Below are 14,076 nucleotides of genomic sequence, written 5' to 3' on the forward strand. Positions count from 1 at the left end.
GGGACTCAGGAACAATACAGGCAGAGGGTTACAGGCAAGCACAGCTAGAGTGCAGACAAGGCTGAGCAGGGAGGACAGGGCTCTGTTCACACGGAACAGACAGGAAGGGAAAGACAGAGCCAAATACTCACACAGTACTTGCAGAGACAACAAGCAGGAGTTAGGTACGAGTTCAGACTCTGCAGAAAAAGGAAGGGAACGGACATAGAGGCAAAACAGGTAAAGGACAGGAGAGAGTTCAGACTGGAACTGAGTGTACGGAGGAGACCGACACTGCAGAGGGATACAGGAGCGGGTCTGGGAATACGGCCCCCAGAGAGGCGGAACGAACAGGCAAGGAGCGTGTTCAGACAGGACAGACCAGACACAGGAGCGGGTCTAGGAAATCGGCCACTAGAAGGCGGAACGAACAGGCAAGGAGCGTGTTCAGACAGGACAGACCAGACACAGGAGCGGGTCTAGGAAATCGGCCACTAAAAGGCGGAACGAACAGGCAAGGAGCGTGTTCAGACAGGACAGAGCAGACACAGGAGCGGGTCTAGGAAATCGGCCACTAGAAGGCGAGAGGAACAGGCTAGGAGCGAGTTCAGACAGGTCAGACAAGATACAGGAACGGGTCTAGGTAATCGGCCCCTAGAAGGCAGGAGGAACAGGCTAGGAGCGTGTTCAGACAGGTCAGACGAGATACAGGAACGGGTCTAGGTAATCGGCCCCTAGAAGGCAGGAGGAACAGGCTAGGAGCGTGTTCAGACAGGACAGACAAGAGAACACAGAAAGGACTCAGTTCAGACACGGGAACTGATACAAAAAGCAGGAGACAAGAGACGGGACCTGGCACCTTCAGAGTGCAAGCACACACTGAAGGAAACACTATGCTCAGGCAGGGATAGAAGGGAGCTGCTGAGCTATATACCAGGTGACAGACAGCAATAGGCTGAGGACGCACAAGGGGTGTGACCCACAGCAGGTACAAAAGGCAGGAAGTGATCGGGCGCCGCCCTTAAGCAGCAGAAACAGACACAAACAGACAGCATGGAGGGAAGCCAGAGAGACATTCTGGACAGGAGATCAAGTGCGCCCTCTTGCACAGTGGGAGATGGACCACCATGCAAGGACGCCGCCAGGTATGTTACAGTACCTCCCCCCTTACGCCCCCTCTTCTTCAGGCCTGCCAGAATCTTCCGCAGGGAATTCGAGGGCCAGTCGTTCACTGGGTTGGAGGGGGACAGAGACTTAAGGGTAATCTCTGCTTCGAGGTACATCTTGTCAAGCTCACAGGAAGAAATAGACGGGTTATCAGGTACATAATGAGGAAAAGTCACTGTCTCTTTGTTATCTGGTGATATCCCGGAGGATTCAGGAAACAACTGGAGGTCCTCCGCCGGGTCAGAAGAGTGCAGAGGCTCAGAGAAAACAACTGCTTCAGAGTACACTAGGTCGGACTCACTGGAGGAAGCAGGCGAGGTATCGGGTACCGAGTATAGGAAAGTCTCTGTCCATTCACCACCAGGTGGCACCCCGAAGGGTTCTGGAGACAGCTGGCGGACCTCCGCCTGGTCAGAGGGGTGTAGAGACTCACGGGTAACCTCTGCTTCAGAGTACACTAGGTCGGACTCACTGGAGGAAGCAGGCGAGGTATCGGGTACCGAGTATAGGAGAGTCTCTGTCCATTCACCACCAGGTGGCACCCCGAAGGGTTCTGGAGACAGCTGGCGGTCCTCCGCCTGGTCAGAGGGGTGTAGAGACTCACGGGTAACCTCTGCTTCAGAGTACACTAGGTCGGACTCACTGGACGAAGCAAGCGAGGTATCAGATCCAGGATATAGGAAAGTCTCTGTCCATTCACCACCAGGTGGCACCCCGAAGGATTCTGAACACAACTGGAGGTCCTCCGCCTGGTCGGAGGGGTGTAGAGACTCAGGAGTAACCTCTGCTTCGGAGTACACTAAGTTGGACTCACTGGACGAAGCGAGCGAGGTATCAGGTACAGAGTATAGGAGAGTCTCTGTCCTTTCGCTACCAGGTAGCACCCCGAAGGGTTCAGGAGACAACTGGAGATCCTCCGCCTGGTCGGAGGGGTGTAGAGACTTGGAGGTAACTACCACTTTGGGGTACCCATTGTCAGGCTCACAGGACGAAGCGGACAAAGTATTGAGTACCGGGTGTAGAGAAGTCTCTCTCCATTTGTCATCGAGTGGTATCCCGGAGGGTTCAGGAGGCAACAGGGGATCCTCCGCCAGGTAGTAGAGGTGCACAGACTCTGAGGTAACCACAGCTTTGGAGCATCCTTGGACATGCACACCGGTTAAAGAGAAAGAAGCATCTGATGCCGGGTGCAGGAAGTTCTCCTGTGTGGAGTCTGGATGGGCAGAAGTCTCTTCGGCCAGGAGAACTGGTGCACTACCCACGCACATCACCCATTGGGGTTTCTCCGGGATACAGGGAGATGAAGCTTCAGTAGGGACTTCAAGGTTGGGGTCAGGAGGTCTCAGGGAGGACAGACCCTGGCGTGACGGCTTGCCTCTAAGTCTAGCACGTCTGGACTGCCTCTTGAGGTTGAGAGAAGTATTCCGGAAAGCGTAGTCACCCTGTGAGGATTCTGGGTGGGCAGTAGTCTCATTGGGCTGGAGGACTATTGCGCTACCCACACACATTACCCGTCGGGGCTGCTCCGGGATATTGGGAAGTGAAGCTTCAGCAGGGGCTTCAGAGTTAGGGTCCTCGAAGACCATACGAAAGGCCACCAGGAAGGCCTGCAGGTCAAGGATGACAGGATCCCATGCTTCCCATAGGGGGGTGACCCATTTCAAGGCATCACCCGCTAGGTAGTCAATCATAAAGGCCACTTTAGCCCAATCGGAAGGAAAATAGAGAGGGTAGGCCTTAAAGTGTAGCATGCATTGCTCCACAAATGCACGACACTGTCTTGGATCCCCATAGTAACGTGGCGGATCCGCAGGAACAAGGGCTGATAGATCCATCTGGACGGGTGCGTAATTCGCCTGGAACTCAGCTAAAGGGGGAAAAAAATTTATTTATTTTATTTTAATGCATGTATTCGCTGGAAAAACTTCTCAAAGAGCGAAGGCCGTGGGGCTCAACGGGAACCATGGCCTGAGCATGCTGTTATGCACACGCCCGGGCTAAGCGGCGTGTGCGTGTGATTGGTAGTGATTCCACTGGACCGTGCCGGAGAGTGAATGCCTGGAGGGGCGTGACTAGGTATTCACCCGATCCGACCAGGGTCGCACGACGGCATACGACGCCAGTGCACCAAGGAGGAACCGAGCAGAGGGACCAGGTGCTACTCCAGGACAGACCCCGGACACGGCTGTTGACCCACACAGGGGAATACAGGAACAGGCTGGTAGGCTGGCACACAGACTGGTGGGTATAGGCAGGCACGACTGGTATGCAGGCAGGCGGGTATGCAGGCAGGGGGGTAAAGACAAGCACAGCTAGAGTGCAGACAGGGAGGCACTAGCAGGTAGGAACACAGGCGGGATAGGACCCAGTACACACCGGGACTCAGGAACAATACAGGCAGAGGGTTACAGGCAAGCACAGCTAGAGTGCAGACAAGGCTGAGCAGGGAGGACAGGGCTCTGTTCACACGGAACAGACAGGAAGGGAAAGACAGAGCCAGATACTCACACAGTACTTGCAGAGACAACAAGCAGGAGTTAGGTACGAGTTCAGACTCTGCAGAAAAAGGAAGGGAACGGACATAGAGGCAAAACAGGTAAAGGACAGGAGAGAGTTCAGACTGGAACTGAGTGTACGGAGGAGACCGACACTGCAGAGGGATACAGGAGCGGGTCTGGGAATACGGCCCCCAGAGAGGCGGAACGAACAGGCAAGGAGCGTGTTCAGACAGGACAGACCAGACACAGGAGCGGGTCTAGGAAATCGGCCACTAGAAGGCGGAACGAACAGGCAAGGAGCGTGTTCAGACAGGACAGACCAGACACAGGAGCGGGTCTAGGAAATCGGCCACTAGAAGGCGAGAGGAACAGGCTAGGAGCGAGTTCAGACAGGTCAGACAAGATACAGGAACGGGTCTAGGTAATCGGCCCCTAGAAGGCAGGAGGAACAGGCTAGGAGCGTGTTCAGACAGGTCAGACAAGATACAGGAACGGGTCTAGGTAATCGGCCCCTAGAAGGCAGGAGGAACAGGCTAGGAGCGTGTTCAGACAGGACAGACAAGAGAACACAGAAAGGACTCAGTTCAGACACGGGAACTGATACAAAAAGCAGGAGACAAGAGACGGGACCTGGCACCTTCAGAGTGCAAGCACACACTGAAGGAAACACTATGCTCAGGCAGGGATAGAAGGGAGCTGCTGAGCTATATACCAGGTGACAGACAGCAATAGGCTGAGGACGCACAAGGGGTGTGACCCACAGCAGGTACAAAAGGCAGGAAGTGATCGGGCGCCGCCCTTAAGCAGCAGAAACAGACACAAACAGACAGCATGGAGGGAAGCCAGAGAGACATTCTGGACAGGAGATCAAGTGCGCCCTCTTGCACAGTGGGAGATGGACCACCATGCAAGGACGCCGCCAGGTATGTTACACACCCCTTCTTTAATGCAGTTTCTAAAATCAGAAAGAATTGAATTCAATGTTTTTTGTTCATTTTGCTTGTTTGTCGGATTTTGGGATGGACTCTTTGGCTTTGCTTTTCTTCTCCTCATTGGATTTTTCATGTTCAAAGTTGCAGAAGCCAGATTACAAGCTCATTTTGGTTCAACTTCAGCAACTGTGCATTGCATTGCCATGTAATGTGATGCAATGCTATCTTTCTAGCTCTCCCTTTTTACTTCCTTTTGGATAAACAGACATATTAGGCAAGCATTTTGGAGCTTTCACCTAAATAACTACAGGTGGTGAGATAAGCTGCACAATATAATTGACCTTTCAGTATATTGTTGCACACACACCATCTATTTAGCAAATGCCCTTGTTATCAACAGCAGCCTTTTAAACTCACCTGAGCTAACAGGTATGTGCGCTGGTTACTCTGCTGCGCTTAAAATTTCTTTTTTGGTTTGCTACAATGCCTTTTCTGAAACGTTGTCTCCCTCTGCTGGAACACTGACTTCTTTCATTTAATGCCTGCAGACTATAAAAGAGAACCCAACCCAAAAAGTTTGGTTGATTAGTCTGTGGCATTCTGTTAAACTGTTGCTTATGGCGGTCTCTGTGAGCTTCTCAGCGACATTCAGCCAGCCAGGTATCCTGCCTGCAGTAGATGGAATGTGGCAATGGAACGCTGGCTGCGCGTGTCATAATAGGCTCTGAGCCTTTATATACCTGTGCACAGCAGCAGCCACCTTCAGTCTGCTGCTGGACAGCCAGCAGCAGCAGCAGCAGGAGAGGTATGTAATCAGGAGCCCTCCTGCTAAGGGTAGACAGCTGCTCGTTCCACCCCACCCCCCGCCTTAATTGGTTCTCCTCCCTTCCAACGGTGTTGAGGCGGGTGGGAACAGCAGGGGGTGAAGGTGCTGTGTTTAAAGAGGTGGAGTTATGCAGATCTAAAACGCGTGGATTGCAGCAGCAGCAAGCTGAAAAGTGCAGGCATGTAAGGGATCTAGAGGTTGACAACATGTCTTCTTAACGGGAGTCCAGGAGCTCATCTCCACAAATGGACTTTTCAGGATCCTTGGGTGGCTCCGTAGTTTGAAACCAATTCTGGTTATCGCTTCTCGGCCTTTTGGCTAAGATCAAGTGTAGTATCTTTCGAAAAGGCGGTTTTGGATGTTGGCCGCCCTAGTAGATTGATACATTATGCACACTGGGGTTTAGGCGCTTGTTAGTACGCCAGGTGGCTAATATAGTCATCTGGTGGAAAGCATGGCCCCCCAGGATCGACGCCATTGGGCCGGGGAAGATCGAAAGCCCGAAGTGTGAAGTGCCCCAGGAGTGGTGACCCTGGGGTGCCTTAACTCACTGGGATTGGGAACCCCACTTGAGTTTATGGCACATTTGCACAAGCACTTCAAATTTTCTTTCTTCGCACACACCCTTATTCCGGGCCTTCAGGCCTTAGGATGGGGAATTTTTCAATTCCCGGTCGAAGGTCCGGGCAGTATTATACTGTGAAACCTTCACTATTTATTTAATTTCTTTGTCACTGTGTGTCCACTTATTCACGTGTGTCACGTCCTACTAGGATTTTGTCGGGATGCGGTTCCCTTACGGGTTCCTCTCTTGGCAGGTCTAGGGGGGGAGTGTGTGGCCATCAGGTTCCGCTCCCCCCTGAACCCCCCTGGCTCTCCTCTTTCGGGAGGAGAGCGTTGTTGGCTCCCCTCTTCCGGGAGGGGAGCACAGTCTTTGGCTCGCAGTGCCTTGCTCGGGTGAGAACTCGGGCAGGTGCTGGGGGTAAGATTGGGTCGCCTCTGGCTTCGGCTGGAGGTGGCTTTTTGTCCCTGTTCCTCGCTGTGGCCTTTTGGCTCGGAGGGACGGGGAATGGTTTGGGGGACCCTTCTCCTTTTGGAGAGGGTTTCAAGAAGACCAGCATCCTAGTGCACTTTTTTTGTGGCACTTGTCACTTTTTTAAGCGCACTCGGGTTTTGTACACGAATTCGGGATTCGATAAAAAAAAATCTGTTCTTATCAGTTTAATATCTGATACGTCCCCTATCTGGGGACCATATATTAAATGGATTTTTAGAACAGGGAGATGGAAAAAGAGCTTGCTCTGTCCACTCCACGCATTGACCTGGTATTGCAGTATCTCCAGGACCGGTGCACCCCTTCTTTAATGCAGTTTCTAAAATCAGAAAGAATTGAATTCAATGTTTTTTGTTCATTTTGCTTGTTTGTCGGATTTTGGGATGGACTCTTTGGCTTTGCTTTTCTTCTCCTCATTGGATTTTTCATGTTCAAAGTTGCAGAAGCCAGATTACAAGCTCATTTTGGTTCAACTTCAGCAACTGTGCATTGCATTGCCATGTAATGTGATGCAATGCTATCTTTCTAGCTCTCCCTTTTTACTTCCTTTTGGATAAACAGACATATTAGGCAAGCATTTTGGAGCTTTCACCTAAATAACTACAGGTGGTGAGATAAGCTGCACAATATAATTGACCTTTCAGTATATTGTTGCACACACACCATCTATTTAGCAAATGCCCTTGTTATCAACAGCAGCCTTTTAAACTCACCTGATCTAACAGGTATGTGCGCTGGTTACTCTGCTGCGCTTAAAATTTCTTTTTTGGTTTGCTACAATGCCTTTTCTGAAACGTTGTCTCCTTCTGCTGGAACACTGACTTCTTTCATTTAATGCCTGCAGACTATAAAAGAGAACCCAACCCAAAAAGTTTGGTTGATTAGTCTGTGGCATTCTGTTAAACTGTTGCTTATGGCGGTCTCTGTGAGCTTCTCAGCGACATTCAGCCAGCCAGGTATCCTGCCTGCAGTAGATGGAATGTGGCAATGGAACGCTGGCTGCGCGTGTCATAATAGGCTCTGAGCCTTTATATACCTGTGCACAGCAGCAGCCACCTTCAGTCTGCTGCTGGACAGCCAGCAGCAGCAGCAGCAGGAGAGGTATGTAATCAGGAGCCCTCCTGCTAAGGGTAGACAGCTGCTCGTTCCACCCCACCCCCCGCCTTAATTGGTTCTCCTCCCTTCCAACGGTGTTGAGGCGGGTGGGAACAGCAGGGGGTGAAGGTGCTGTGTTTAAAGAGGTGGAGTTATGCAGATCTAAAACGCGTGGATTGCAGCAGCAGCAAGCCGAAAAGTGCAGGCATGTAAGGGATCTAGAGGTTGACAACATGTCTTCTTAACGGGAGTCCAGGAGCTCATCTCCACAAATGGACTTTTCAGGATCCTTGGGTGGCTCCGTAGTTTGAAACCAATTCTGGTTATCGCTTCTCGGCCTTTTGGCTAAGATCAAGTGTAGTATCTGTTCTTATCAGTTTAATATCTGATTCGTCCCCTATCTGGGGACCATATATTAAATGGATTTTTAGAACAGGGAGATGGAAAAAGAGCTTGCTCTGTCCACTCCACGCATTGACCTGGTATTGCAGTATCTCCAGGACCGGTGCACCCCTTCTTTAATGCAGTTTCTAAAATCAGAAAGAATTGAATTCAATGTTTTTTGTTCATTTTGCTTGTTTGTCGGATTTTGGGATGGACTCTTTGGCTTTGCTTTTCTTCTCCTCATTGGATTTTTCATGTTCAAAGTTGCAGAAGCCAGATTACAAGCTCATTTTGGTTCAACTTCAGCAACTGTGCATTGCATTGCCATGTAATGTGATGCAATGCTATCTTTCTAGCTCTCCCTTTTTACTTCCTTTTGGATAAACAGACATATTAGGCAAGCATTTTGGAGCTTTCACCTAAATAACTACAGGTGGTGAGATAAGCTGCACAATATAATTGACCTTTCAGTATATTGTTGCACACACACCATCTATTTAGCAAATGCCCTTGTTATCAACAGCAGCCTTTTAAACTCACCTGAGCTAACAGGTATGTGCGCTGGTTACTCTGCTGCGCTTAAAATTTCTTTTTTGGTTTGCTACAATGCCTTTTCTGAAACGTTGTCTCCCTCTGCTGGAACACTGACTTCTTTCATTTAATGCCTGCAGACTATAAAAGAGAACCCAACCCAAAAAGTTGGGTTGATTAGTCTGTGGCATTCTGTTAAACTGTTGCTTATGGCGGTCTCTGTGAGCTTCTCAGCGACATTCAGCCAGCCAGGTATCCTGCCTGCAGTAGATGGAATGTGGCAATGGAACGCTGGCTGCGCGTGTCATAATAGGCTCTGAGCCTTTATATACCTGTGCACAGCAGCAGCCACCTTCAGTCTGCTGCTGGACAGCCAGCAGCAGCAGCAGCAGGAGAGGTATGTAATCAGGAGCCCTCCTGCTAAGGGTAGACAGCTGCTCGTTCCACCCCACCCCCCGCCTTAATTGGTTCTCCTCCCTTCCAACGGTGTTGAGGCGGGTGGGAACAGCAGGGGGTGAAGGTGCTGTGTTTAAAGAGGTGGAGTTATGCAGATCTAAAACGCGTGGATTGCAGCAGCAGCAAGCCGAAAAGTGCAGGCATGTAAGGGATCTAGAGGTTGACAACATGTCTTCTTAACGGGAGTCCAGGAGCTCATCTCCACAAATGGACTTTTCAGGATCCTTGGGTGGCTCCGTAGTTTGAAACCAATTCTGGTTATCGCTTCTCGGCCTTTTGGCTAAGATCAAGTGTAGTATCTGTTCTTATCAGTTTAATATCTGATACGTCCCCTATCTGGGGACCATATATTAAATGGATTTTTAGAACAGGGAGATGGAAAAAGAGCTTGCTCTGTCCACTCCACGCATTGACCTGGTATTGCAGTATCTCCAGGACCGGTGCACCCCTTCTTTAATGCAGTTTCTAAAATCAGAAAGAATTGAATTCAATGTTTTTTGTTCATTTTGCTTGTTTGTCGGATTTTGGGATGGACTCTTTGGCTTTGCTTTTCTTCTCCTCATTGGATTTTTCATGTTCAAAGTTGCAGAAGCCAGATTACAAGCTCATTTTGGTTCAACTTCAGCAACTGTGCATTGCATTGCCATGTAATGTGATGCAATGCTATCTTTCTAGCTCTCCCTTTTTACTTCCTTTTGGATAAACAGACATATTAGGCAAGCATTTTGGAGCTTTCACCTAAATAACTACAGGTGGTGAGATAAGCTGCACAATATAATTGACCTTTCAGTATATTGTTGCACACACACCATCTATTTAGCAAATGCCCTTGTTATCAACAGCAGCCTTTTAAACTCACCTGAGCTAAAAGGTATGTGCGCTGGTTACTCTGCTGCGCTTAAAATTTCTTTTTTGGTTTGCTACAATGCCTTTTCTGAAACGTTGTCTCCCTCTGCTGGAACACTGACTTCTTTCATTTAATGCCTGCAGACTATAAAAGAGAACCCAACCCAAAAAGTTGGGTTGATTAGTCTGTGGCATTCTGTTAAACTGTTGCTTATGGCGGTCTCTGTGAGCTTCTCAGCGACATTCAGCCAGCCAGGTATCCTGCCTGCAGTAGATGGAATGTGGCAATGGAACGCTGGCTGCGCGTGTCATAATAGGCTCTGAGCCTTTATATACCTGTGCACAGCAGCAGCCACCTTCAGTCTGCTGCTGGACAGCCAGCAGCAGCAGCAGCAGGAGAGGTATGTAATCAGGAGCCCTCCTGCTAAGGGTAGACAGCTGCTCGTTCCACCCCACCCCCCGCCTTAATTGGTTCTCCTCCCTTCCAACGGTGTTGAGGCGGGTGGGAACAGCAGGGGGTGAAGGTGCTGTGTTTAAAGAGGTGGAGTTATGCAGATCTAAAACGCGTGGATTGCAGCAGCAGCAAGCCGAAAAGTGCAGGCATGTAAGGGATCTAGAGGTTGACAACATGTCTTCTTAACGGGAGTCCAGGAGCTCATCTCCACAAATGGACTTTTCAGGATCCTTGGGTGGCTCCGTAGTTTGAAACCAATTCTGGTTATCGCTTCTCGGCCTTTTGGCTAAGATCAAGTGTAGTATCTGTTCTTATCAGTTTAATATCTGATACGTCCCCTATCTGGGGACCATATATTAAATGGATTTTTAGAACAGGGAGATGGAAAAAGAGCTTGCTCTGTCCACTCCACGCATTGACCTGGTATTGCAGTATCTCCAGGACCGGTGCACCCCTTCTTTAATGCAGTTTCTAAAATCAGAAAGAATTGAATTCAATGTTTTTTGTTCATTTTGCTTGTTTGTCGGATTTTGGGATGGACTCTTTGGCTTTGCTTTTCTTCTCCTCATTGGATTTTTCATGTTCAAAGTTGCAGAAGCCAGATTACAAGCTCATTTTGGTTCAACTTCAGCAACTGTGCATTGCATTGCCATGTAATGTGATGCAATGCTATCTTTCTAGCTCTCCCTTTTTACTTCCTTTTGGATAAACAGACATATTAGGCAAGCATTTTGGAGCTTTCACCTAAATAACTACAGGTGGTGAGATAAGCTGCACAATATAATTGACCTTTCAGTATATTGTTGCACACACACCATCTATTTAGCAAATGCCCTTGTTATCAACAGCAGCCTTTTAAACTCACCTGAGCTAACAGGTATGTGCGCTGGTTACTCTGCTGCGCTTAAAATTTCTTTTTTGGTTTGCTACAATGCCTTTTCTGAAACGTTGTCTCCCTCTGCTGGAACACTGACTTCTTTCATTTAATGCCTGCAGACTATAAAAGAGAACCCAACCCAAAAAGTTTGGTTGATTAGTCTGTGGCATTCTGTTAAACTGTTGCTTATGGCGGTCTCTGTGAGCTTCTCAGCGACATTCAGCCAGCCAGGTATCCTGCCTGCAGTAGATGGAATGTGGCAATGGAACGCTGGCTGCGCGTGTCATAATAGGCTCTGAGCCTTTATATACCTGTGCACAGCAGCAGCCACCTTCAGTCTGCTGCTGGACAGCCAGCAGCAGCAGCAGCAGCAGGAGAGGTATGTAATCAGGAGCCCTCCTGCTAAGGGTAGACAGCTGCTCGTTCCACCCCACCCCCCGCCTTAATTGGTTCTCCTCCCTTCCAACGGTGTTGAGGCGGGTGGGAACAGCAGGGGGTGAAGGTGCTGTGTTTAAAGAGGTGGAGTTATGCAGATCTAAAACGCGTGGATTGCAGCAGCAGCAAGCCGAAAAGTGCAGGCATGTAAGGGATCTAGAGGTTGACAACATGTCTTCTTAACGGGAGTCCAGGAGCTCATCTCCACAAATGGACTTTTCAGGATCCTTGGGTGGCTCCGTAGTTTGAAACCAATTCTGGTTATCGCTTCTCGGCCTTTTGGCTAAGATCAAGTGTAGTATCTTTCGAAAAGGCGGTTTTGGATGTTGGCCGCCCTAGTAGATTGATACATTATGCACACTGGGGTTTAGGCGCTTGTTAGTACGCCAGTTGGCTAATATAGTCATCTGGTGGAAAGCATGGCCCCCCAGGATCGACGCCATTGGGCCGGGGAAGATCGAAAGCCCGAAGTGTGAAGTGCCCCAGGAGTGGTGACCCTGGGGTGCCTTAACTCACTGGGATTGGGAACCCCACTTGAGTTTATGGCACATTTGCACTAGCACTTCAATTTCTTTCTTCACACACACCCTTATTCCGGGCCTTCTGGCCTTAGGATGGGGAATTTTTCAATTCCCGGTCGAAGGTCCGGGCAGTATTATACTGTGAAACCTTCACTATTTATTTAATTTTTTTTTGTCACTGTGTGTCCACTTTTTCACGTGTGTCCACGTCCTTACTAGGATTTTGTCGGGATGCGGTTCCCTTACGGGTTCCTCTCTTGGCAGGTCTAGGGGGGGAGTGTGTGGCCATCAGGTTCCGCTCCCCCCTGAACCCCCCTGGCTCTCCTCTTTCGGGAGGAGAGCATTGTTGGCTCCCCTCTTCCGGGAGGGGAGCACAGTCTTTGGCTCCCAGTGCCTTGCTCGGGGGAGAACTCGGGCAGGTATTGGGGGTAAGATTGGGTCGCCTCTGGCTCCGGCTGGAGGTGGCTATTTGTCCCTGTTCCTCGCTGTGGCCTTCTGGCTCGGAGGGACGGGGAATGGTTTGGGGGACCCTTCTCCTTTTGGAGAGGGTTTCAAGAAGACCAGCATCCTAGTGCACTTTTTTTGTGGCACTTGTCACTTTTTTAAGCGCACTCGGGTTTTGTACACGAATTCGGGCTTTCGAAAAGAAAAATCTGTTCTTATCAGTTTAATATCTGATACGTCCCCTATCTGGGGACCATATATTAAATGGATTTTTAGAACAGGGAGATGGAAAAAGAGCTTGCTCTGTCCACTCCACGCATTGACCTGGTATTGCAGTATCTCCAGGACCGGTGCACCCCTTCTTTAATGCAGTTTCTAAAATCAGAAAGAATTGAATTCAATGTTTTTTGTTCATTTTGCTTGTTTGTCGGATTTTGGGATGGACTCTTTGGCTTTGCTTTTCTTCTCCTCATTGGATTTTTCATGTTCAAAGTTGCAGAAGCCAGATTACAAGCTCATTTTGGTTCAACTTCAGCAACTGTGCATTGCATTGCCATGTAATGTGATGCAATGCTATCTTTCTAGCTCTCCCTTTTTACTTCCTTTTGGATAAACAGACATATTAGGCAAGCATTTTGGAGCTTTCACCTAAATAACTACAGGTGGTGAGATAAGCTGCACAATATAATTGACCTTTCAGTATATTGTTGCACACACACCATCTATTTAGCAAATGCCCTTGTTATCAACAGCAGCCTTTTAAACTCACCTGAGCTAACAGGTATGTGCGCTGGTTACTCTGCTGCGCTTAAAATTTCTTTTTTGGTTTGCTACAATGCCTTTTCTGAAACGTTGTCTCCCTCTGCTGGAACACTGACTTCTTTCATTTAATGCCTGCAGACTATAAAAGAGAACCCAACCCAAAAAGTTTGGTTGATTAGTCTGTGGCATTCTGTTAAACTGTTGCTTATGGCGGTCTCTGTGAGCTTCTCAGCGACATTCAGCCAGCCAGGTATCCTGCCTGCAGTAGATGGAATGTGGCAATGGAACGCTGGCTGCGCGTGTCATAATAGGCTCTGAGCCTTTATATACCTGTGCACAGCAGCAGCCACCTTCAGTCTGCTGCTGGACAGCCAGCAGCAGCAGCAGGAGAGGTATGTAATCAGGAGCCCTCCTGCTAAGGGTAGACAGCTGCTCGTTCCACCCCACCCCCCGCCTTAATTGGTTCTCCTCCCTTCCAACGGTGTTGAGGCGGGTGGGAACAGCAGGGGGTGAAGGTGCTGTGTTTAAAGAGGTGGAGTTATGCAGATCTAAAACGCGTGGATTGCAGCAGCAGCAAGCCGAAAAGTGCAGGCATGTAAGGGATCTAGAGGTTGACAACATGTCTTCTTAACGGGAGTCCAGGAGCTCATCTCCACAAATGGACTTTTCAGGATCCTTGGGTGGCTCCGTAGTTTGAAACCAATTCTGGTTATCGCTTCTCGGCCTTTTGGCTAAGATCAAGTGTAGTATCTGTTCTTTTAAGAACACAAGAGCTACGATCTACACTTGACGAGAGCGATCGAACTCGGAAGGAG

At 49.2% G+C, this 14,076-nt stretch overlaps 3 non-coding genes and 5 pseudogenes across 3 annotated transcripts; all 8 read left to right on the forward strand.

Moving 5' to 3' along the window:
• The first annotated feature begins 5,700 nt into the window (after nt 1-5,700).
• LOC141202730 (U2 spliceosomal RNA) lies at nt 5,701-5,792 on the forward strand (annotated as a pseudogene).
• Nucleotides 5,793-6,581: 789 nt separating this feature from the next.
• LOC141202535 (U2 spliceosomal RNA) lies at nt 6,582-6,761 on the forward strand (annotated as a pseudogene).
• Nucleotides 6,762-7,876: 1,115 nt separating this feature from the next.
• On the forward strand, nt 7,877-8,067 carry LOC141202400 (U2 spliceosomal RNA). Its single transcript, XR_012273674.1, has one exon. It is a non-coding gene; the product is annotated as a U2 spliceosomal RNA (small nuclear RNA).
• Nucleotides 8,068-9,182: 1,115 nt separating this feature from the next.
• On the forward strand, nt 9,183-9,373 carry LOC141201964 (U2 spliceosomal RNA). Its single transcript, XR_012273252.1, has one exon. It is a non-coding gene; the product is annotated as a U2 spliceosomal RNA (small nuclear RNA).
• A 1,115-nt stretch (nt 9,374-10,488) lies between these two features.
• Nucleotides 10,489-10,679, forward strand: LOC141201965 (U2 spliceosomal RNA). Its single transcript, XR_012273253.1, has one exon. It is a non-coding gene; the product is annotated as a U2 spliceosomal RNA (small nuclear RNA).
• Nucleotides 10,680-11,797: 1,118 nt separating this feature from the next.
• LOC141202715 (U2 spliceosomal RNA) lies at nt 11,798-11,889 on the forward strand (annotated as a pseudogene).
• Nucleotides 11,890-12,680: 791 nt separating this feature from the next.
• On the forward strand, nt 12,681-12,860 carry LOC141202554 (U2 spliceosomal RNA; annotated as a pseudogene).
• A 1,112-nt stretch (nt 12,861-13,972) lies between these two features.
• Nucleotides 13,973-14,050, forward strand: LOC141202676 (U2 spliceosomal RNA; annotated as a pseudogene).
• The last annotated feature ends 26 nt before the right edge of the window (nt 14,051-14,076 follow it).

Source organism: Phyllobates terribilis, unplaced genomic scaffold (assembly GCF_046119375.1).
Source record: "Phyllobates terribilis strain yellow unplaced genomic scaffold, ASM4611937v1 Scaffold_123__1_contigs__length_5148117, whole genome shotgun sequence".
Lineage (NCBI taxonomy): Eukaryota > Metazoa > Chordata > Amphibia > Anura > Dendrobatidae > Phyllobates > Phyllobates terribilis.